Source organism: Lycium barbarum, chromosome 12, assembly GCF_019175385.1.
Source record: "Lycium barbarum isolate Lr01 chromosome 12, ASM1917538v2, whole genome shotgun sequence".
In the NCBI taxonomy this organism is placed as follows: Eukaryota; Viridiplantae; Streptophyta; class Magnoliopsida; order Solanales; family Solanaceae; genus Lycium; species Lycium barbarum.
Window position 1 is genome coordinate 82,019,658 of NC_083348.1, and position 26,022 is coordinate 82,045,679.

Genomic DNA, 26,022 nt, shown 5'->3' on the forward strand with positions numbered 1-26,022 from the left:
TTTCTATGTTATTTCGATTACCTGGCAGCAGAATGTGAGGATTTAGTTCATGATGATAATCACGTACACGATTTAGTTAATCACAAGAATGAATTATATGCTAAATCATCAATATGGTGGCGTAATCCCTTCATTCTCTTCCCCTTTTCTACATTCTTTAATGGAAAACCCTAACAAAGCACAAGACTACATCAAATGGGACTCGACTTTCTATCAATTGCATGATGTATTTGCAGCTTTGAGAGTAATTATTGACGTTTTTTAGAATGACACCATGACTGTGGAAGTGGATTGAGCTATTGTCAAATTGGGGTGGTGTTTGGTGGTGTGGTTGGCGGCGGTAAGTGGAAGAGGGAGAGATGGGCAGGAGAGAGAAGAGAGATTTGAGATTTTTTTATTTAAAAAAGCAATAAGTTTCATTTTTTTCATAAAAGCTAATTTCTTATAAAATAAATGATGACATGGCATAATTTTATCTGATCTGGATCACATGTGTCCTTCACATGAAAGCAAGTGAGGAACACACACGATTAGAGGGGTTTATAATACATGTTTTAAAAATGTTCATGGGTTTGGATGAAACTTCGTGAAGTACAAACACTGGGATGACAAATTCGGACAAGTAAAAGGGCTTCCCAAATTATTTCGTCCTTAAGAAAATACTAACTTGTAAGTCCCGTTTGGATATGATGTAAAACTCAAGTGAGAGAGAAGAAAAAGGAAAAAGGGAAAAGGAAAGGGAAAAGGGAAAAATAACAATCTTTTACAATAGTATTTCAACTATTATTATTGATTGAATGTGAAACAATCTTTGATCGGAAGTACTTTATTTATGACAAAAGTGATTTTTTCTAATCGTTTGTTGATGTTAAAAGAATATCTACGTTATGTTATTATAATTGTTGTGGGTCATGATGTTGTTGCGATAATGATTATGCTGTGAAAAAAGAATCTAGTTGGATCGGAAAAGCAGGTATCCGATCAATTCTCGTATTGAAAATACGAAAATGATAAATTTATGTTTAAGAGAGCTTTATCTTTTAATGGATCCTCTTAGGTATGAAACAGTGTTCTGCTATGTATATACAACTATACTATATGATTCTGCTCCATTTCCCCTTACATAGATTCTAGAATCTATGTAACTCACCAGAACTCCAAAGAGCAAAATTGGGTCTCAGATTTCAACTTTGCCTTTGTTCCTTGTGCTTCCAATTTCAGGTATCTATACTCCTAATTTTTGGTATGGTTCCTGTGTTTCTTTCTTCCATCCTCACTCTTTTGCATCTTTTTTTTTTCTTCTTCCAATTCATGATTTTTTTGGGGAGAATATAGTAATAGGAAGATTATGGATGTAAAAGTTCTCTTTAACAGTGGAAACTTTTAAAGAAGATGGAGACTGTGTCTCTTGCTCAAACTTCAGGAAACCTGAGTCATCTTAATTAAGGTATTTATAAAAAATAATTGTTAGCTCTGTTTAAAAATAGATACTTAGCTAAATAGTGATGAAGCCAATGGTGCATAGGAAATTTCGCTCGTACTCTGTCAAATTCTAATATAGTTTAAGATATCGTCGCACAAAGATTGGAAAATCTAGGCTACAGACTTGTAGTATTTTTGCTGCTATTTGAGAGAATCAGATTGATGAAAGGAGAGTAGTGACTTAAATTTGTAAATTACTTTAACAAAAGAAACAACTTTCAAAAGATTATCTTAAAAGAAAGAGTTGAGAGTCGTTGAATCCACTTAGTGTATATATGACAATAAAACCTTTTTTTAGTAAATTATACAAAACAGTAGAAATAGTTCCTAGACTTGATTTGTTTTATGAGGAATAAAGATCTCTTGCGATTAGTCCTTAAATCAATAAACTTATTTGAAACAATCCCTCCGCGAGAATTAGAATTGAAAGAAATAAGATAGAGATCGCTCAAATCAATAAACTTATTTGAGACTGTCCCTCCGTGAGAATTAGGACGGAAAGAAATAAGATAAAGATTTAAACCTAAGAACTAACTTGAAATAACCTCTCCGTGACAATTAGGATTAAAAGAAGCAAGTTAAAAGATTTGGAATAATAGATGACTAAAAATTATTATTATTACATATATAATTTATGCGATTATTATAGTATATTAATTTCCCTCCTTGTTAGAAGTACAAATTATTATAATTATAATCATAACACAAAATATACTGAGTAACGATAATGATTAGTAGAACATATCGTTCCAACACAAAGTATGACACTTAAATAATATCAAGACGAGGAATAACTAAAATAAGATAATATAACATTGTACCAAGTTTCTTCAACTATCCCAACAAAAAGAGATTACTCCATTATGGAGATAGAAAAGAGAAAATATGAATTTAAGAAAGTAGAAATATTGAAAGACTTGGAGAAATATTTTTACTACAAGGGAAAGAAAAGAGAATAGAACAAGATTAACACTTTGTCTTCTAAATTATTGGATGATTTGTAAGCAAAGTGATGCTTCTATTTATAGGAAAATGTAGTGTCTCCCTCCTACGAATGCATTCCTTGAAGTAGTGCTCACATCCGCGACCTTACTTGACGGGTGAAACTATAACAATGGTAGTCGCACCCGTGAATTTTGCAACTTTTTTCTTGATTCCCATAGTTGACGGGTGTGAGAATGAAAGTGGCGGTGACACCCGTGAATTTCAACACTTGACGGGTGTGGGATTATGGAACTTCTTTCTTGATGCCCATAGTTGACGGGTGTGAGTATGAAAGTGGCGGTGACACCCGTGGATTTCAACACTTGATGGGTGTGAGGTTATGCAACTTCTCCCAATGTTGTATTTTGTAATTCCCACATGTAAAACTCTACGGTTATGACTTATGAATTCGTGGTTGCACCTATTGAATTCTTTGCTTACTTCTTTGACAATTTGTTTCTTCTCTATTCTTTTGCAATACTCTTCTTCTCGTAGAATTTGTCAGAAAATATGCAAGAATAGGATATATTTATTCATGTTTTATTTAAAAACTTATTTTTATATACAAAATATCATGAATAATTTATATCCATCAAACTCCCCCATACTTGAATTTTTGCTCGTCCTCGAGGAAATAGATAATTTTCAAACATTTAAAATCAATGATCTTTATAGGATAGAAAAATTATACAGAAATAAATTTCTTTCATTAATGCTCAATATAATCTAACCTTTTTAAGTTCACCAAATATTTTTCCTGATTTCTGAATTCGCTTTGATCAGAAAGAACTTGCGCTCTTTTTTTCCCTGAATCTTTTAGAATTGATAAATTTATGATCACTTATTCATTGAGTATCACAATCTTGTCCATAGGCTTGCTCCTTATGTTTATCTCCACTAATATAGATTCGACACTGTTTTCTGAAATCATCTTAGGACTTTTATTGGCTTATAATGTCAGGCTTCAGGCTGGTAAGGTAAGGATATTTTAATAGTGACTTTTCTTCTCCCAGCATGGAGTAGATATATAAAGCTCTTTTTTTTATTTCTCCATTTGATGAACTTTTCTTGATTTTCATTTCTCCTCTTTTGCAATGTCTCAAAGACTTGTATATTCACAATTTTTTTTATTCAACCCCCATTTTTTTTTCTTTCACTTTTTTCCCTTTTTTGGTTTCTGCTCATTTATTTATAGCTGGAAGAACTAGGAGATCTCTCTGTGTGTGTATGCGTATATAAGTATACACACACATATATGTAGAATATTATGGTGTCCAGAAAAGAAAAAAATTATGGCTCAAAGAAGGGTTCTAAAAGGGAAAATGTGTATGCTTGGGTAAAAATGAAAAGGTTAAAATAGGCTATGAAAGCCTAATATCATTTTTCAAAAATAAGTGTCATCCATTATTTCGCCTTGAAAAATATTAAAAGCAAGTTCTAGCTAATGGAATGATTCTTCCTGTTTGGTGATCATAACTTTTCTCGATTCCAATGATTTCTTGAGTTGAAGACGATTACTCTTTCTTTCATAAAATCAAAATCATAGACATGAAAATCATTTGGTGAAGGTAAAAAGAAAATAATCTTGAACATCATGTAAAGAACTTTTAATTCCTACAACAAGATCAAGTTTAAAGAAATACATATATAATATTTATAAATAAAGTAAAAATATTTTTGGCTTTCAAATTTATAACTGCAGAAGAAAGCTTGAAAGAAACTGCAGTCCCACACCTTATTTTTGCCATAACATAGTTTTATATAAAGAAAAAAAACTTGTTTTTGTTAGTTCTTGGTCCTATCAAAAAGTTACCCATTACTAGTTCCTAATCATTGTTGGAGAGGAATACAATATTACCTACTTTGGGGTATTAAAGTATTTCCCAGATTCCGTCTTCTTTTTTCACCTATTGCAAAATACATAGACATATATAGCCTAAACAGAAGTAGCATATGCATATATACACAAAAACAGGTGGATTAGATCCAAAAAGTCTCCCCACATTTGAGCTTTTCATTCTTCCAGATGAAAATCAGCTTAAACGAGTCTTCCAACTCCACCTCCATTTTTTTTAAGATAAAATAAAACTTATGTTCTAACTAATATGTATATATATACACACACACATGCACACAAAAACATACTTTAAAAAGAAATACATCTATATTATAGGCTTAAAATAACTGTGAACTCACATGTCTATATTAGACCGACTAATTCAAGACGTTATTAGTTAGTTGATCTTGGTTTATTATAAATCAAAAAATTACCTGAGCCAGTAATTAACTTGTACAGTAAATTGGTTAACCAACTAGTTACTTAGGCATACCAATCACCATGGAATTACTCCTTTGTAGGTGACTCTGTTTTTGCAGAGGCCTTCATGAGACGCTCCGGTTGTACACTAACCTGGATATTAACCAGATTAATTGGTTAAGCAATTTATTGATGCAAATTTATATTGGACTTATGAGGTTCCATTGCTTCACCTTCAACGGCTACGGGTTGGAAATAGGAGTTCTGAGTTTAATGTCTCCAGCTCGACTTATTGACTTCTTGATTCATTATTTAATCAGAGTCACCGATGGTTGTTCCTCAAATTTTCCTCCAAAAATAATTTCAGCCTGTGACCATTTACCTTAAACTTATTTCCGCCACTGATCTGTTGAATTTCAATAGCTCCATATAAAGTGACATTTGTAACATTGTAAGGACCTGTCCACTGGGATTTTAATTTTTCTGGAAATAGCCTAAGCCTGCTATTATAAGGAAGTACCAAGTCTCCAATTTTAAAACTCTTTGGTCGGATCAAATTGTCACGCCATTTTTTTTCTTTAAAAATTCTCGTAGTTTCATAGGCTTCCAACCTCATTTCTTCTAATTCATTAATTTGGAGAAATCTATTTTTTCCAGCAAAGGTTAATTCATAATTTAGTGCTTTTAACGCCCAAAAAGCTTTGTGTTCTAATTCAACAGGTAAATGACAAGCTTTTCCAAAGACTAATCTATATGGAGATGTTCCGATTGGGGTTTTGAAAGTCGTTCGGTATGCCCATAGAGCATCATTCTAATTTTAAAGCCTAGTCTTTTCTTGAGATTCCAACCGTCTTTTCAAGTATTGTTTTTAATTCGCGGTTGGATATGTTGACACCAAATTTTGTCCCTCCTTTATTTAATTTACTCGGGTTTCTAAATTTATTGACGAGCTAAATATTCTATTTTCACAATATTTTTATTGCTACTACTATTAATATCACTACTTTTATTTTCAACATTATGAGCATTACTTTATCATAAATTTTAAATGCTCATCATCGTTTCATTTTTTCGGGTTTGGACTCGTTAAATTAATTACAAGACAAACACTTTGTAAAAACTTTATCGTCTTTACATAGTATATATTGTACTAGTTATTAAATTAGAAGCACAAGAAATAATTAAATAGAGGAGGAATGATCAACAATTTTCAGCCAAATTAATGGCTTAAAATACAAATACAGTGTTATTCCCCTATCCAAATAATCAACCCACATTTTAATACCCAACCCACATTATATCAGCCCACATTTGAATTAATCGACCAGCCCACTACCATTTTTATTCAGCCCAACCTTTATACCCGACCCGACCCAATCTTATTTTCCTAAAACCTAACCCTTCAGCTGCACCCCCATTCCTCTTCTTTTCTCTCACCAGACGCCTCCCTCTTTCTCTTCTCTCCTCCTCCACCTCTCCATCCTCACGTTCCCCCCACTTCGACTGCCATCCCCACGTTCTCCCCACCACGCCTCTGCCATCTTCCATGACACTTCCACCACGCCCCTGCTCCCCACTTCCTCTTGTTCCCCACGCCGTCTCTCTCCCACGCTCCTCTCTTATTCTTTAACACAAGCAAAACCCTATAAATAGGTCGAATTCGAATCGGGAGGGAGGAGGATTTTGGAACCCAAAATCCCCTACAAAACATCAATTTTAATCAACAAAATAGGGACATATCACTCTACTTTTACTTTCTAATTTGAAGCCTTAATTACTTTAATCGGGTTCAGATTCGGATTCTTCGAGTTGGAGCATTCGACGACGTCGGCACCCACTTCACTGCGCATAAAAAAGGTGAACTTCGACACATTTATCGCTTGTAATCTTTAATATCTACTTTAGTTAAAAAAATTAATTTATTCTGTCATCTTTAGTAGTTGTATACTTCCTTTGTTGTCGTATTATTTGTTTGATGTTTGGGAGCTGTTAGGATAGGATGATAATCGTCAAAAAAAATGAATTTTAAAGACGTATACTGTATTTCGGATGCTTAGACTGAATTTCCAGGACTTGGAACCTATTTAAAATCGAATATACATAAGATATACAATGGATTATCAAGGTAGGAAGGTATATTACTTATATGATAAGAACAGGCTGACATTGTCTCTCTTTTACTCTATCTGTTCAAAGAATATATCCCGCCATGAATGTAATCTGCTTTGAGTTAGTAGTTACATTTCTTATTTAGTTAGGTATGTGGCATGTTCTGTTAGGGAATTATGATAGGCATCAACATATTTAGATATAATTCTTGTCTAAATAGGTACTGGAAATCAAATTGGTTAGTCTGTTATCATACTTAGGTGGAAATCTGATTTAGTTGTTCAAATGATTGTCTCGGAATGACTGTTTGTGTTATATCCCGTATTTTTGAACCTCGGAGCATCTGCTGGGGTGGGGCCCACATACAGAGATTTTTTTTGGAACATCTGAAAAGTCATATGAATCACATATGTAAAGTTAAACACAACTCATGAAGTACCTTTGGACCAAATCAAAGTGGAAACCCTCCAAACGAATATTTTTAAGAAAACGTTTTCGGGTGACCTGACTTTGGGGGGCAAAAACTGTATTGTAAGTTTGGAATTTCGAAAATACCTTGAAATAGAAGTTGTAGATAATTGAATTAGCTTTCCATCCATAGGTCGTGGGTTCCCAGGTGACGTCGGTACAAGGAGATATGAACGTTTTAAGGTCGAAAGGTCAGTGGGCTAGGCCCAACTCGGGACCAACCGAGTTGGCCCAAAAAAATGAAAAAAAAAAATTCAGGCCCAAGTGAGGAGCCATTCGGCCATGGTCCATAAAAAGGATCCAAGCCCATGGAATTAAGTCATGTGGTCAATGAATAAAAGACCACTTAATCATCCAAATTCCATAGAACTTTCAAGAGAAAGAATAGGAGGAAAAACAAGAGAAAAACAAGAACAAAAAGAGGGCATTTCGGGTTTGGCCATAGAAAAATCACCCCTCAAAATCTTGCCTCTAAAATTATTTTCTTGTTGAATTCCTACTAAATTAAGTGTCCTCTACAACTTGGTGTAATTGTTTTGGAAGAAGGAGCACTTATTTCTTCAAGTTGACAACTTGTTCAAGTGAAGAAGTTTGTAGAAAAAGATAAGAATCAATTCCTTTTTCTTATGTTATGAAGGTTTGTTTATGTTGTGGTATGTGGAAATGAGTAGAAATTATGGAAATAAGGAAGTTTGCAAAGTGGGTATGTATATATATATGTAGCCATGGGTGTATATATGTTGTATACATATATGAGTTGAATTTTATGTTGCATTCTAGTTGTGGTTATGATGGAAATCATATTGGGAATGAAAGTTGAATGAATTTTGGTTGAAGTTGGAATGTAGATGATTATGTCACTTTAGAATAATTTTGTGATATTATGGAAATGAAGTTGTTAAGATGTGAATTATGATTATGGTTGATGAATTTGGAAGTTGGAAACTTGTTATGAAGTTGTATGCCAAAGATTTGATGTTTTGCATAAGTTATGATTTTGGCGGAAGATTGTATATCATGTATATCGAGTGTATATCTTAAGGAAAACGATATGAAATGTTTCTAGAACTATATGGTGATGATCATGATGGTTGTTGAATATGAAATTATTGATCTTAGTTGAAAGTTGGGTTGAATTGAAGATTATGTCAACTTGTGAGAAAAATGACTAGTTGAAGGATATTTGTGTTTTTAATGTTCATTGTTGATATTGTTGTTGTCGTTTGGGTTGTTGTTGATGATTTATAGCCGAGTTGAATTCTCGGGGTGTCATATGTATAGGGGAAGTGCTGTCGAAATTTCGGTAGCCAAATATGCTTAAAGTTGAAATAATGGCATTAATAATTCACAATTGGTAAACTTGACCAATTGCAGTTTTTCGACGAAATGGGAAGTGAGTTTGGAAAGGCTTAAGGAGCGCGAAAGGTATGTAAAGCAACCCCAATTCTTCCCTTGGCATGCCCCTAGTGTGTTACGGTCGGATCCGGGCCTCGAAGGACCTCTTGGCCCTCGGAATCCGCAAGACAAAATTTCAGTTTTTCCTTCAGTAGAATTGAACCATTTTGATACGCTTTTTCTGAAATTATGCAATTTTGCTCTAAATTATTCAGAAAATCATAGAATGTTTGTATAACCTTTTTAGGTGATACTATATGCTTAGAGGGCACAATTTGAGCCCGCCGCCTTGTTTGTCCCAAGGCGGGCCCGCTATTTACGGTTTTGCCCCTAATGTGTTAAAGCTTCCTTTTTAAGCGATTTTTGAAAGAAATGTTTTAATTACCCTACTAATCGCTTAACGAATATTATTTTAAATATTCTGTTAAATATTATAAATTATTTTGACACTCGGAATGACTTCGGGAAAGTTATACTTCTGTAATTTATTATGATATCCGAAATACATTTATTATGATTCCGTCCGACCCCATTGGATTTGTTTGTCTTTGATACGCTTCATCGAGTCTTTGAAAACATTTATTATATTTTTAAATTGCATTAGTCTCTCACTACTCCATTCGTGGATGTCCCAATGTTTCCCACACTGAGCCCGGGCCAGGATATGTTGTCAAGCGTAATTCTCTGCATTGTTCGCCGCGTCCCGGTGTAAGGGGGCAGGTATACGCGTACATGGGTCTGTGGAGTATGATGTGCCATGTCCGCCTATTCTGATCTGATCTGTATGGCCATTTTGATATGACATTATATGATACGGGGCCACACCCCTTTTTCTGATTCCTCTGTATAGTGGCACCAGCGTCGGGAGGGTGGCCACATTCTGTCTGCCGAGTCCCGTGTCAGGGACCGGATATGATATGATATGACATATGTTTCTGTACGCATTCTGTCTATTTTGGAAATATGCATTTGACACTCTGGATTCTGTACTCATTTTCTGTAACCATTATGATTTGACTTCTGTGATTCCGCTTTACATATTTCGTACTGACCCCCTTTCTTCGGGGGCTGCGTTTTCATGCCGCGCAGGTACTGACGACAGGTTCGCTGATCCACACGTTTAGGATCCTATTTCTGCTATTTGGGGCGCTCTCTTCTACAGAGCCCATCTTTTGGTACAGTCTGTCACTGCTATCTGCATATGTACTTTGTTCAGGGTATGACGGGGCCCTGTCCCGTCTTATGATTATGATATGTTCTGTAGAGGTCTGTGGATACATCTGTGTGGGTTCTGTACATATGTTTGGGATATTCTGTTCTGTGATGGCCTTATCGGCCTATGTGTGCCAAGTCTGCTTTTCTGCTAAGTTCTGTAGCGACCACTAATATTATTATTATATTATTATTCTGTTAATATGCTAATTTGGGGTATCGGGTACGTATAGGTGCCCAGCTCGGGCACTGGTCGCGGCCCACGGGGTTGGGTCGTGACAGTTTGAGTATTGGTTTAGACTATGTGGGTTGTTCGACATAACTGTCCCTAGACTAGGAGACTATATGGAATGTTATTTGGATTATATGCACTCTTAATGTTATCAGTGATGTTTAATGATCTAAAAGGACCTTCAAGGACTGTTGTGATGACTTTGTTTAGAATTATGATAGCTCGAATACTTTGACCACAGAATTTTGCTGACATTGTTTAGGTAAACTGAAGTGCTCATAAGGAAATTAGTTTATAAAGTTTGGTTTTCATTTGTTCTTAAATATCCTGACCTGAGACTTATTTGCATTGTTCTCAGCTTAACACTGCTTATTTTATTTATCATGTTAATTGATATGAACTATTGCTGAGATAAATAGGGAAGTTTGATTAGGATAAATCCAGATCTAGTAAAGTCTAAGCCTGCTTGTAAAGGTATTATAATGTGACTAGGTTGTTTGGATGTGACTAAATAAAGTTTTGACTGGTTTCAAAGCATGTGCTAAGTTATGTTAGCATGCCTGCATCTGAAAGGGTCTGAGTGAGTTAGGTCATCATCCTACTATGTACTAGGTTTGAGCTTTCTACTGAAGAGTGAAGAAAGAGAACCACTTAGGTTAACATAAACCTTGTATGCATTAGTTGATTGGAAGAAGGGGTGCCCTTAGAGGGGTAAAATTATTAATGACTTAGACTGGACCTGAAAGAGTTGAGCCCTTAGAATTTGAATCAAAACCTGAATGATTAAACTTGGAACTTATATGTGAGCATGAATATCCAGTTATCCCTTTAGATGTATGCTTGTGTACCATGTTAGAGCTCGTTTAATGTTGGTATTCTAATTCTGAGAATCCAACCATGCTATATTGAAGTTTACAGGGTCAGTATTGCAAAAAATAAACTCCTAACTAAGCATTTTTACTGTGGTTTTTTGTGTGTGTCTCTCCCTCTTCTTGAATGACATTGGTTTCTTTCAGGATGTATAGTCGTTTCATGGTTTAAGATCTAAGACAAGGTGCCATAAGCTGAATACTTATTGTAAATCACTTGTAGTCTCTTCTAAAGTGAGTTGAATCAGCAAAAACCTATTTGCAAATGACTATTCTTAAATTGCTTTGCGTCTATAGCTAAATTCTGATGACTAGCCTATGTGCCCTAATGTTGTTTGCTTGGCTTTCCACCTCTGACAATACCCTGCCTACATGTTTTGATTATTATATCTTGACCACTCAAACTGCATATGTATCTATTGGAAGGGACTTAAGCATGACTCGACTTGACTGAGTACCTATATATGTTTGCAATAACTTGTGGGGCTAAAAGTGGCCAGGACCCTGTATCATGTACTCCCAAACTACTAGTTGTTCCCTCTGTTTACCTGCCTTTCTTGTGCTCATGTGTATTAATTCCCATTTCCCTTATCCACAAATTATCCCTATGTATAAATATGCCCAGTGATCATAGGCATACATTAGTGATGCTAGAATCAACTCACCACTCTTGCATTGTCTTTCATGCTCCTCCAGAACTTACGACCATGGCTGCAATGCCCTTACTGGTGACAACCCCCCTTGATCAGTTTGCTGCAGTATCTTCCCACTTTGAAATGTTCCCTCTATGTCTTTATTATATGGAAATACTCTTCTTAGATCTATGTTAATGTTTTGAGTTGGTTGTCAACCTAATTTGCCTTTGTTGGTCCTTAGCAACTGCATACTTCTCCCTTTTTTACCTTGCCTACAACTGCTATTACTGTTTGTCTTTGTCCCTTCAGGGGAGTATGTGTTTGGTTTCATTACTGTTTGTGTCATTAAGGCCTTTATGGCATAAATTTCACATGTATATGCTTGTGAGCTGACTCCTGCTCATGCATACATCTACTTCTGGAATTATTTCTGAACTTATTTGTTTTGTACAGTGACTGCCCCTCATGATTTGTCTTGACTAGTTTCTTTCTGTTGAATGTAATAATTGACCCTGATGCATCCCTACTGTCACACTTAGTTTGTTGTTTGGATTGTGATTTATCTAGAATTGATTATTCTCCTGTTTCTTCGTGGCATTCTTTAAATTTGATTGTGATGGTCTCTTTTGGGCCAATCTCGGTGTCAATTCTTATAATAAGAGTTTCTGTGTTGGACTATCACAGTTATGCAACAGAATGTGTATACATAAGGCATATTTGAAATATATACAGAATATACAATCTAATGATTTGTTTCGAGTGTATACTTTATATGTTTAATCTTATTCATCGATTATATATTAATCCTTTTCTTTTGTTTATGCATGACAACCGCATACGAGGTCAAGGGACCCGTTTTCTTCCACATTTGGCGTTGGGCTTTAGCCCAACAAAATCTTCTCCCTCTGTTCCAGTCTCTCTGTCCGCAGCAAGGAAATAAAATTTGGGCCAAAGCCCAATCAATGTGAACAGCAACAGTAGCCGGGTCACAACAATCCAGAAATGGGCTGAGCCCATTTGAACCATTTTACTCTTCTATTTTATTCTATTTTTGTGCATTCAATTGTATTACATGACTAACACTTTCCTTGTTTATTTGCTTAGATTAAGTAAACCTTAGCGAATTAGTTGGGTTTGGTTTTAGTCATGAGTAGTTAATTTGAGGAAAATCAACTATTAAATCCGTAAGTTTAAGCACTTATAATATCTATACTGTCATTTTCTATTATTAGGATAATGTATTTCAGATAGCATGACTACATATTTGAGTTAAAAGATTCAAGATTCGTTCTTACTATCTTAAGAAATTTAAAACATTACACATCAGATACTAATGCTAACTCATTCGAGAAATAAAAAGGCAAACTAATTTAATGGATAACTCTTTCACTTTAACTCTTTTTCAACGCTTTAAATGCGTATTTGTTAAAACAATCTATTGGAAATCTTACTTTTAAATAGCATCTAAAATCTTGTTTTATACAAATAATTTATTTTTCTACAAGTTCTATTTTAAAATGGCACTCTTACATGTCTATCTATAACTTTAGTCATACTTACAAAACTAAATCCTGTTTTCTTTTGGTTCGTTTGTAACTAAACTCTTTTATACAACTATTATTTTCTACAAGTTTTACTTAAAATAACGTTTTACTTCTAGCTAAAACTTTAGTAATACGTATAAGATATTTTCTTAAACATTTAAACATTACATTTACACTTAGCCTAATTAAATTTTAGTCCGGTCGGTTAACCATTGTTAATGGGTCTTAAAGGATGCCTAATACCTTCCCTTTAGACTAATTGAACCCTTACCTAGAATCTTAAGTTTCGCAGAACTTAAACAGAGTTAACTTTAAACATGACTTTAATAAACTTTAGGTGTCCTAATTCACCATAAATAATTAGGTGGCGACTCCTTAAAAACAACAAAACAGGAATCTCCAATATGTCGTACTTCTACTTTAACCCGGTTAAAATGGGGTATAACAGGATACCTCAACTTTCCCTTGCGTTTGAGCATGATATGGTGTTCCTGTTTTATGAGTCACTCCATATTTTGACAGCAACGAAGAAAATTGATTATTGATGAAATGAGTCCCTTGACCGCTAATGATGACTCGTGGTGTGCCGAATCTGGTAAAAATATTTTTTCTAAGAAAATCACACATTGTACGAGCATCATTTTTTTTGGTAGGAATTGCTTTAACCCACCTTGATACATAATCCACAACTATAAGGATATATGTATAAGTGTAACAAATGAGAAGAAAGAACAGGACCCATAAAATCTATTCCCCAAACATCAAACATTTTACATACCTGTATTGATTGTAATGACATTTCATCTCTCTTAGTGATATTGCCTGTTCTCTGACATTTATCACATTGTGCAACATATGCCCGAGCATCTTTAAATATTATCGGCCAGAAGAATCCAGCTTCCAAAACTTTAAAGGCAGTTCAGTTGGTTGCATAATGTACACCAATTGCTCCCCCATGACAGTGGTAAAGTATGTTCTTCTTATCCTCCTCGGGTACGCAACGTTTAATGATATTATCTGCATAATTTTTAAACAAGTAAGGTTCATCACACAGGTAATATTTGGCATCAGACATAAGCTTTTTTCTTTGCTGATAAGTGAGATCTTGAGGTGTCCACTTTCCAACCAAGTAATTTGCGATATTTGCAAACCAGGGTGGTTGAGTTACAACAGAAAAAATATGCTCATCGGGAAATTCTTCTTTTATCTCAGTAAACTCAAGAGGAGGGTTCTTTAATCTGGACAAATGGTCAGCTACTTGATTTTCAGTTCCTTTCTTGTCTTTTATTTCAAGGTCAAATTCTTGCAGAAGTAAAATCCATCTTAACAATCTCGGTCGAGCATCTTTCTTCGCTAATAGGTATTTTAAAGTTGCATGGTCAGTAAAAACAGTAACCTTGGTCCCTATTAAATAGGAACGAAACTTGTCAAATGCAAATACTACTGCCAGTAATTCTTTTTCTGTAGTTGCATAATTCAACTGAGCCTCATTCAATGTCTAATAGCATAGTAAATTGGACGAAAAATCTTATCTTTTTTCTGGCCTAAAACAGCTCCTACGGCCGTATCACTAGCATCACACATGATCTCAAAAGGTTGGCTCCAATCAGGGGACACAACTATAGAGGTTGTTGACAATCTTTCCTTAAGGGTTTCAAATGCCTTCAAACAATCACCTGAAAATTCAAACTTAACATCTTTCATCAAAAGGTTAGTCAGCGGTTTTGAAATCTTTGAAAAGTCTTTTATGAACCGTCTGTAAAAACCTGCATGTCCTAAAAAACTTCTGAAGCTTTTAATTGTTTTAAGGGGGTAATCTTGCTAACATCAATTTTAGCCTTATCAACTTCTATCCCTTTAGCAGTGATTTTATGACCTAGAACAATTCCTTCTGTAACCATAAAATGACATTTCTCTCAATTAAGAATCAAGTTTGTCTCTTCACATCTCTTAAGAATTAAGGTCAAATGGTAAAGACAATCTTCAAATGATTTTCCAAAAAGAGTGAAATCATCCATAAAAATCTCTAGAAATTTTTCGGTCATGTCTGAGAAAATTGCTGACATACAATGTTGAAATGTGGCAGGTGCATTACATAAACCAAATGGCATTCTCCTATAGGCATATGTTCCATGGGGACATGTGAAAGTTGTCTTATCCTGATCTTTTGGTGCTATTGGTATCTGGTTATAACCTGAATATCCATCAAGAAAACAGTAAAAACCATATCCTGCTACCCTTTTCAACATTTGATCAATAAATAGTAAAGGAAAATGGTCTTTTCTGGTGGCATCATTGAGGCGTCTATAATCAATACAAACTCTCCATCCAGTAATTGTTCTAGTAGGTATGAGTTCATTATTTTTATTTTTTATGACCGTCATACCTCCTTTTTTTTTGTACTACTTGAACAGGACTTACCCAAGGGCTATCGGAAATGGGGTAGATGATACATATCGCAAGAAGTTTAATTATTTCATTTTTCACCACTTCTTGCATTGTAGGATTCAATCTCCTTTGGGGCTGGACTATTGGTTTGTAGCTATCTTCCATGAGGATTCTGTGCGTACAAATAGCTGGACTAATCCCTTTGATATCTTCCACTGTCCACCCTAAGGCTCCTTTGTGTGCTCGTAGTACTTCAATTAAACTTTCTTCCTGTTCAGTAGATAAAGAAGATGAAATAATTACTGGAAATAATTTATGCTCAAGATAAACATATTTCAAAAGAGAAGGAAGAATTTTGAGTTCAATTTTTGGTTGAACTTTTTCCGATTATATCTCCTCATCCTTATAATATTTTTCCAATATTTCAGCTTCGTTCCTGACGGTGGGATCATCATCTTGTGAGGTGCTAGATTTGGACAAGCATCTTTTCATAGAATCTAGAATCAATTTATCATCTTTGAATTCATCTACAAGATCACTAATCACGTCAATTGAAAAGCATGGGGATGATGTCTCATCTCCTGAAAATCTTAGCATTTTTTGCATATAAAAAATGACTCTTTCTTCATCTACTCTTAAAATTAATTGTCCTTGATGGAAATCTATGATTGCTCTTCCTTTAACAAGAAATGGTCTACCCAAAATTATCGGTTATCAGGACATTCCTGCATTTCAAGTACTATAAAATCCACAGGGAAAACGAACTTATCAACTCTTACAAGAATATTTTCAATTATTCCCTTAGGTTTTTTAGTACTTTGATCTACAAACTGAAGAGAAACACTTGTCTTTTTTATTTCACCAAGATCCAATTTTCTAAAAATAGAAAACGACATTAGATTTATTGAAGCCCCAGAGTCACAAAGTGCTTTTTCAAAATATACTCCTCCCAAAGTGCATGGAATTATAAAACTACCTGGATCCCCGAGCTTTTGTGGTAGTTTGTTTGAAGTATAGCACTACATTTTTCAGTAAGTACTACCATAGAAGATTTTTCCAGTTTTCTTTTGCTTGAAAATATCTTTGAGAAACTTGGCATATGAAGGCATTGGTAATAAAGTATCAGTAAAAGGAATATTAATGTGAATTTTTTTTAAATATCCAAAAACTTGGCGAATTGACTATCAAGCTTTTCTCTCTTCATTTTTTGGGGAAAAGGAATTTTCCCAGGGAGAATATTTTCCTCTTCCATTTTCTTTTCTTTTTCTTCTGATTGTTCAGAGTGTGTTTCGGCATTCTTACCTTTGTCTACATGTTGCGATGATTGATTCTTTTCTTGGGTGTCCTTGTAAGATTCATCAAGGTTCTTACCTGACCGTAAAGCGATGGCTTTAAGGTGCTCCTTTGGATTTTTCTGTGTATTGCTTGGTAAGGGACCTTGAATCTTTTCGGACACAAGAGTTGCCAACTGGCTTAACTGAATTTTCAGTTTTTTTGGAGCTGAATTTTGACTCTCCATTTTTTCATTAGTGGATTTGATGTACTTATACAATAGGTCATCAAGATTCGTATGTGCTTATTGCGGCCTCTGTTGATATGGAGTTATTTGTTAATATGGTCTGAAATTTGATGGCCCGCGATTTTGATTCTGGTATCCAGGTGGACCCTGTACCTGTTGCTTTTGAAAGCTTTGGGAGTTTTCAACACTATTTGGATTGCTCCATTGAAAGCCTGGATGTTTTTGTGCCAATGGACTACCAAAGGAGTATGGCTTGTATCCGATGGTATTAACATGCTCATCATTTTGGTTGCTTGCTTGACATTCATGGTTTAGATGGTTTCCTCCACATATGTCACATGCCTCATCTTGGCTTGACTGTTGTTTATTCTCCTGAAAAAATTCAAACTTTTGTGCCAAAGAAGCAATTTGTTGAGTTAGTGTATTTAAAGCATCTGCTTGAATTACAGTAGCAACTTTCTTATTGATTACATGATCAGATGGCCATTGAATGGCATTTTCAGATATTTCATTCATCAGTTGCAAAGCTTCTTCTGTGGTTTTTCGCATAATGGAACCTCCTGCAACTGTATCTATCACATTTCGAGAAGAAGATTTTAGCCCATGATAAAATATATACAATTGCATATGTCCAATAATGTCATGATGTGGACATTTCCTTAGCATTTCTTTTAATCTCTCCCAGGCCTGATAAACTGACTCAGTGTCAGTCTGCAAGAAATTAGTAATATCTTGTCTTCACTTTGTGGTTTTAGCAGGGGAAAAATATTTATTTAAAAAATTTTGAGTCATATGATCCCATGTGGTGATAGACCCTTGAGGCAAACTTCGCAACCAAGTCTTGGCATCTCCTTTTAAAGAAAAAGGAAATAGCCTTAGCTTGATTGCTTTAGGGGATACTCCATTATATTTAGCAGTTTCAACTAATTCTAAGAAATCAATCAGATGAATATGTGGATCTTCACTAAGGTCACCGGTGAATGTACATGATTGTTGAATTGTTTGAATTAATCCAGTCCTGATTTCGAAGTTGTTAGCTGCAACTGGAGGGTTCCTCACACTAGATTCACAATTGAAGTGATCTGGTCTAGCATAATCCCTTAGAATTCTGTTTGCTAGTCTTGGAACCACTTCGTCAAACTGATCTTCTGGAACAAGTGGTGGTGGAATTCCTGGTGGTTGATTTTCAAGTCCTGGTTGATGCTCCATTTCTTCACGAGTTACACTTTGAGAAGCGGATGCTTGTTTCTTTCTGCGCAAACGAATAGATCTTTCAATTTTTGGATCGTAATATGCCAACTCTTTTGAAGAAGAGCGGGTCATAAACTACAGTAATATTGCAATAATAATAACAATAACAACAACAACAACTACTACTATCTTTTAACACCAATAATAAAAAAAAACACTGTTATGTAGACAGGAGTGATGAGAACAACAGATGGTAGTACTAATAGTGAAATATTATAGCACTTCTATATAAAAGAAGTATATATAATGATAATAGAAAAAATTATAATGATGGTAAGAATAGAGGTGATGTAACGATGAAACTGTAGGAAGATTTTTTTTTTTTAAAGAAAATTTGTATGATTACAAATAAAAACACTAGTATTAATAAATAAAATAATTATAATAGTACTTAGTTGGTAATGATAATATTAATGAATATATAGATAATAATAAACATAAACGTAAGTTCTCAAATTAACAAAACACTTAGTTTGAAGTAGATGTATGTCAATCTCCGGCAATGGCGCCAAAAATTTGACGAGGCCAATGGTGCATAGGAAATTTCGCTCGTACTCTGTCAAATTCTAATATAGTTTAAGATATCATCCAACAGAGATTGAAAAATATATGCTACAGACTTGTAGTATTTTTGCTGCTATTTGAGAGAATCAAATTGATGAAAGGAGAGTAGTGACTTAGATTTGTAAATTACTTTAACAAAAGAAAAAACTTTCAAAAGATTATCCTAAAAGAAAGAGTTGGGAGTCGTTGAATCCACTTAGTGTATATATGACAATAAACCTTTTTTTAGTAAATTCCACAAAACAGTAGAAATAGTTCCTAGACTTGATTTGTGTTATGAGGAATAAAGACTTCTTGCGATTAGTCCTTAAATCAATAAACTTATTTGAAACAATCCCTCCGCGAGAATTAGAATTGAAAGAAATAAGATAGAGATACCTCAAATCAATAAACTTATTTGAGACCGTCCCTCCGTGAGAATTAGGACGGAAAGAAATAAGATAAAGATTTAAACCTAAGAACTAACTTGAAATAACCCCTCTATGAGAATTAGGATTAAAAGAAGCAAGTTCAAAGATTTGGAATAATAGATGACTAAAAATGATTATTACATTACATATATATTTTATGCGATTATTATAGTATATTAATTTTCCTCCTTGTTAGAAGTACAAAGTAATATAACTATAATCATAACACAAATATACTGAGTAACGATAATGATTAGTAGAACATATCATTCCAACACAAAGTATGACACTTAAATAATATCAAGACGAGGATTAACTAAAATAAGATAATATAACATTACACCAAGTTTTTTCAACTATCCCAACAAAAAGAGATTACTCCATTATAGAGTTAGAAAAGAGAAAATATGAATTTAAGAAAGTAGAAATATTGAAAGACTTGGAGAAATATTTTTACTACAAGGGAAAGAAAAGAGAATAGAACAAGATTAACACTTTGTCTTCTAAATTATTGGATGATTTGTAAGCAAAGTGATGTTTCTATTTATAAGAAAATGTAGTGTCTCCCCCTACGAATGCATTCCTTGAAGTAGTGCTCACATCTGTGACCTTACTTGACGGGTGAAAGTATAACAATGGTAGTCGCACCCGTGAATTTTGCAACTTCTTTCTTGATGCCCATAGTTGACGGGTGTGAGAATGAAAGTGGCGGTGACACCCGTGGATTTCAACACTTGATGGGTGTGGGATTATGCAACTTCTTTCTTGATGCCCATAGTTGACGGGTGTGAGTATGAAAGTGGCGGTGACACCCGTGGATTTCAACACTTGATGGGTGTGAGATTATGCAACTTCTCCCAATGTTGTCTTTTGTAATTCCCACATGTAAAACTTCACGGTTATGACTTATGAATTCGTGGTTGTACCTATTGAATTCTTTGCTTACTTCTTTGACAATTTATTTCTTCTCTATTCTTCTGCAGTGCTCTTCTTCCCGTAGAATTTGTCAGAAAATATGCGAGAATAGGATATATTTATTCATGTTTTATTTAAAAACTTATTTTTATATACAAAATATCATGAATAATTTATATCCATCAATTAGCTTCAAGCTTCTCATTAATAGTAGTCCAGTTTTTTGGTGTTCTAGGGATTGGTATATAGATTCTACTAACTTTTTCTAACTAAAGCTGTTAAAATGAAGCTTCGTTCACATTTCCTATAGATGTTTACTGTTATTTCATTAGTTGAGGAAGGTAAAGCTTTAATTACTAAAGAGTACGATATAAACAGATTTGTTTTATGGGTTTCTCCACTTAATTTCTATCTGAAATGTGGGATTTACCTTTCGCATGCAACATGTTTGATTTAATTCCTGAGTTAGCCAATTGCTATCCCGTTGACTTAGAATACCACTAAATAGCCAATCCATATGTTGTTCTTATTTTGCTCCTTTGGTGAAACAGGACTCTTAAAGAAAGAAGAAATCAAAAGAGAACCAGCACCTGGAACAATAGAAAGAAGGTAAACACTGCTATTCAAGATAATTATTTTTAATAAATTTCTCAACTATGTTTGACTATCAAGTTTAATTATATGATTCTCGTGGTTTGTCGTCGTGCTTCTTAAATTTCTTTCCTACGAGAAAAGGGAAGTTGATTGTTTGACATGCTGAAGTGTAAGAGGTATATATATGCAGTTGGTCATTTTAATTTTACATATTTACCATCTTAAAATTATTGGCTAGCAACCTGAATAATTTGGGATTGACACATACCTGGAGACCCATAGTGGATTTCTATGTTATATAATCAATAGTGGTTATTTTCAAGAATACTTGATATTGTAGTACAAATCAAATCTCATTTAATGCCAAAAATTGCTTTTACTCTACGAGAATAACATTAAAGTACAAGCAAGAAGCCTGAAGCAAGTGTGGAAATAGCGATAAATAGTTGTTATTACAACAAGTTATATGTTCCGAACGAGAGCATATGTTTGGCCTCTAAAATGTTGCATATTTGGGAACCAAGGGATTACTTTTTGCTGCTCTCTGTTTCAAGAATTGGCTGATTTAGAAACGCACAGTTCAGCTCATTAATGATACATTAATGTTCCGAGGAAGATCTGTAGAGTAGATAGTAAGTTTTATGTTGTATGCTTGTGCAGTGCATATAGAAAAATAACTTCTTTCATTGCTTGAACAACTAGAGACATCAAAGACTTATAATTTAGATACCAAAATGAGAGATTTGCTGAATATGCTTCCTTCATTAGTTTCAAGTTCTAATATTTGAATTCCCACATCGGTAGCGATATGGATTATTTGACTCTTATATGCTTTAGGGTAATCCTCAACTTATGAGCTGGCTTTTGAGTTTCAGTTAAAAACAAGACCCATTGTCTTATCAAATGTCAAGTCAAAAGTTGTTGAAATTTGCCTAAGAACCAAATTGCTAGGCGAGGTCAAGTCAAAGCTGTTACATGATGATACGCGGGCATAGAGAATATGATGTGAAAAGTTTACTAAATAAGTATTAGACTAATCTTGCAGTCTTGTTGTATTCTAGAAAAAGAGTTTTATAGTTGTTTTGGTTTGTGTACTAATTTAAAGTGACTAGAAATTTAGAGTTGTAAATATATGGGTAAAAGAATTATGGTCGTGTCACCATCAAATAAAGTGTATGATCATGGGTATCGATCTTGATATACTTCTAACGGACTGTTTGTATGGATGCACTTAACCTCTATGTGAATCTGAATTATTTCCCAATAAGAAAAAATTATTTCTTTCTATGCTTTTTCCAAAGATAAGAAAGTATGCATGAAGAACTGTTAATTATGCCAAGTAAATTTCTCTTATTCCTAAGTGAATTTATTAAACAAGGTTTAAAGCTCTGAGTTCTTGTTATTTATTCTTACCTAACCCTAGCTATTTTCCCAAATAAACTAAAGTTTATGGCGTTAGCTAATGTTTGCAACCACTAACTATATGATGAAAACGAAGAACAAATAAACCCTAACAATCCATTATGCGTATATCTTTCACGATCCCCAAACACAACACACCCATCCTTGGGTTCACAACCTTAGTAAAGGTTTTTAGCTACTCATGGCAACAAGAAAACAATAAAAGATTGAAGATTGCATAATTGACTTTTGTATTGAACTTACGAATAAAACGTGAAAGTAATGAATGTCATTGTCTAGAAAATCTTCAAAAGCAATAACAACTCAAAAGTAATTACTACAAGTCTAAAACTCCAGATGTCTGAAAAATAAAACCTAAACAGGTATTTATACAAGTCAAACTCGGAATAATCAATCCCAGTTCTGTTCCAGCTCGGCTTGCACTTGTCGGGTCGTCGTTGCACTTCGACGGTCGTCGACATGTTCGACGACCATAATGACGAGCTGAGTATTCTTTTTCACCCTGCAGGAACTCCACTGTCGAAGCACTTCGACGGACCGTCGATCATGTTGACGGTGCAAGTCGACGATCTGATGACGATTTGATGATTAGTCACTTTGCAGGAACTTATCGAGGAGGCAACTCAACGACCGTAGCATGTTGACGGTCCGTCCTTATGGTTATCAGAACAGATTGCTTACTTTCCTCATTTTTTTCGCTTTCCGAGCATTTTAACTTCGAAATACCTGCACAACACACAAAACACATCAAATTAACACAAACTTGCTCGAAAATAAGTAAAACTTAGAGTTAAAAAAGCATTAGATGTGTCATAATTCACGGCACATCACATGACCTACTTTATTTTGCAATATTTAAGAACATTTAGTGACAGGTCACATGGACATACCAAACAGAGATAGCCATGGAGTGAATCAAAACCTTGGTCAGAAGTCCCTTATGGAAGTTGATGCTCGGATGGATCTTCGAGCTCCTGGTAAATCTGACTGCTTATTCGAAAATCTTTAAGTTATACTGATATATACCAGTGCGTGATGATTTTGAGTTTGTTCAAATTTCAGTTTTGGGGGTTGAAATAGAGCATAAAGAACTTAATTTCATAGCTTAAGAAATGAAATTTGTGAAATATCTTTGAAGTCGGTCGTGCCTTGATGTGGGCTGATATCAAATCATACAAACAAAAACCATGCACAAACTAAGTCCTGCACATTTAAGTAGCAGGATTCTATTGCTCAAGAGGTCACTTTAAAGTTCCATTTTTTTAATTTTTCTATATCAAATAATTTCCTTTCACAAGATAGAAAGGTACGAGGATTGGTAGTTTCATCACAGTTAAACTGAGAGATGAGTAGAACAGAACAAACAAGACTTCAATTTTGACTCAACTGAAAAAAATATGTATGTGGGTACTCTTTTCTTCTTATATATTGGAAGGAAGTAGGGTCCAATTCATATAACAAATGAGCAGGTTTAAGATGCTATGCAACTCACATGTGAAGGTCTGTCGAAGTTGTAATTTGAGTTTACTTTAGGGCAAACTTGTAAATCAATTGTTCCAAGTGCTATGTAATACACTAATACGCTTTGTTCTTCATTGACATCAGTAGATTCTAGAATTTGCTCCAAAAATTGTTTCTCTCTAGCGCTTCTCTTTCTCTGCTTTCAATTGTGAGTAAATTTCCCTGCAGGGTTCGGGGTTGTCTTCGATGCTACTGTAAGTTTTTCTTCTCCTTACAGATTTCTTTGCTTTATTTCTTGGGTCGTAATTAGAGGGTTTGTCTGTAATTGTCTCTCTGTCAAGGAACAGAGAATCATATTCATATATAGATATAGAATTTCAGCAGATAGAAAATAACTCTGTGGAAGTCTTGGCCGAAAAGTTAGAACTAAAGAAAATGGAATTTTTCACACTAATGGTTCCTCATATAGCCTTTTTTCAATTGGCTGGAGTTAAATTCAGTTTTTGGTGCAATTTTTTGATTTCCAATGTTATAATGTTGCTGCTACAGTCTCGAAACTCTTTCAGGCTTCCACTCCTTGATTTTCCCAAATGGATACGTTTTTTCCTTACTCCCTCCTTAGTTCTTTCACTTTCCGATTAGTAGTGAGGATCTGGTTGGTATACCTTTGTTTGCTTATTCTTTCGAATGATTTTCTTATGGATATTTTACATGCATGTCATAATTTACCAACCTTGGTGGATAAAGATTTATCATTTGCTAAACTCTTCCTAATATAAGCTTAAGTGACAGACGATGGGACGAACAGCAGCTCCAATTTATACTTTCTGCTTTATTTTGTGTTCACTTTATTATTGACACAGGTGTTTTACAAACACGGGTGTTTTACAGTTCTCTTCTTTAAATAGTAATAAGAAAGTTATATATGTCAATAATATATAACTGCGTTACAGAAACTATGGCCCATAGACTCTTTAGATTTCATAAAACAAAACAATGATTTCCAACTTGACTATACAAATTTGAATTGATGTAGACCTCAAAGATTGTTAATAGTGTGCTTGTGAATTTCTGTTTTGATTTGAAAGTTCAATGTTGAAGACAAATTCTGTTGCATTGTAGGAAAGTTAACTGTTCATTCTTCATCTATGCCTACTGATCTACCTTATTTATCAGTTTAGCTACCTAAATTGTACCAATATTGTGTCATGTCAATATTAGCTTTCGGCAGATACTAATTTGATTCTTCTTGTTTGGGGAACCAAAGATTAAGGGGATTTAAGATTTGTTGTTCCAAGGAAATTACCTGAAACCAGTGTTTTAAAAGGTAGTTTCAGGACTCGCCTAGGGGCAGGGCAATGGCAAACGCCCCAGGGCTCACGTGCGGGGCTTGGTTCCTATGAGGCTTACGCCCTAAACACGCCTAACGCCCAACGCTCGGGGCTTGCCTAACAGTTCTTACACAAATTATATGTTAAATTCCTTAATTAAAATCGACGATCCTCATAATTCTTTAACAACTGAATGATACTTAATAGTTTTTATCTATAGAAATAAGAAGATTGGGTTTAACTCAAATAACAAGCAGTGTTTTAAAAGGCGTTTTTGGGGCGAGCCTCGGGGCGAGCCCCGGGGCGGGGCGTACCAAAAATTCCTCGGGGCGATGGGTCGGGGCGAAAGTCCCAAAAGGCGTACGCCCGGCAATTTGGGGCGTACGCCCAACAATTTGGGGCGTACGCCCAGGCGTTTGGGGCGAGTTTTTTTTTTGTTGGGGTGTAAGCCCAAGCGTTTGTGTCACGACCCAACCCCGTAGGCCGTGACTAGTGCCCGATCTGAGCACCCGAACCCATCTATTAAGTATTATCTCAAATTCCATCAACTCATTCTAGTATATGGCGGAAGCCGACAAGGCTTTATTTCAAATTTAAGTAATTTCCAGAAAAATTTCGGCAGAGTTTCCTTTGTTTTACGGACTATCCAATATACCCTGCACGCAGAAAATACCAACAAAAGCCACACAGGGCTAACCAAGCAAGATATAAACATATGCGGACCGGCCGCCTCGGCGTATAGGATCGCCCAAACAACATATGCGGACCGGCCGCCTCGGCGTATGGGATCACCCAAACGACATGTACATACATCCATACAGAAAGACCCTAACCCACAAACATGTCCACAGACCTCTAAACAGACCGACAGAATCATATGACGGGACAGGGCCCCGCCGTACCCATGAACGAATATATACAAATGCACTAATAAATATATATACCAAAAGTATAAGCTCCGGAAAGAGAGGAGCACTCCG

General features: G+C 34.9%; 1 long non-coding RNA gene and 1 other non-coding gene across 7 annotated transcripts in view; both read left to right on the plus strand.

The window, feature by feature from the left end:
- The first annotated feature begins 1,057 nt into the window (after positions 1–1,057).
- Positions 1,058–26,022, plus strand: part of LOC132622368 (uncharacterized) — a 38,685-nt gene continuing 13,720 nt past the window's right edge. For 2 of the 6 annotated variants that reach the window (XR_009575872.1, XR_009575875.1), the window contains exons 1-3: positions 1,295–1,447; positions 20,786–20,843; positions 23,126–23,965. This is a non-coding gene — a long non-coding RNA (uncharacterized LOC132622368). Of the gene's footprint in view, positions 1,222–1,294; positions 1,448–20,785; positions 20,844–23,119; positions 24,471–26,022 lie in introns of those variants that run through there. The other 4 variants (XR_009575874.1, XR_009575873.1, XR_009575876.1 and 1 more) reach the window with 4 other exon arrangements.
- LOC132625313 (small nucleolar RNA R71) lies at positions 17,732–17,838 on the plus strand. The gene has a single exon (XR_009576749.1). It is a non-coding gene; the product is annotated as a small nucleolar RNA R71 (small nucleolar RNA).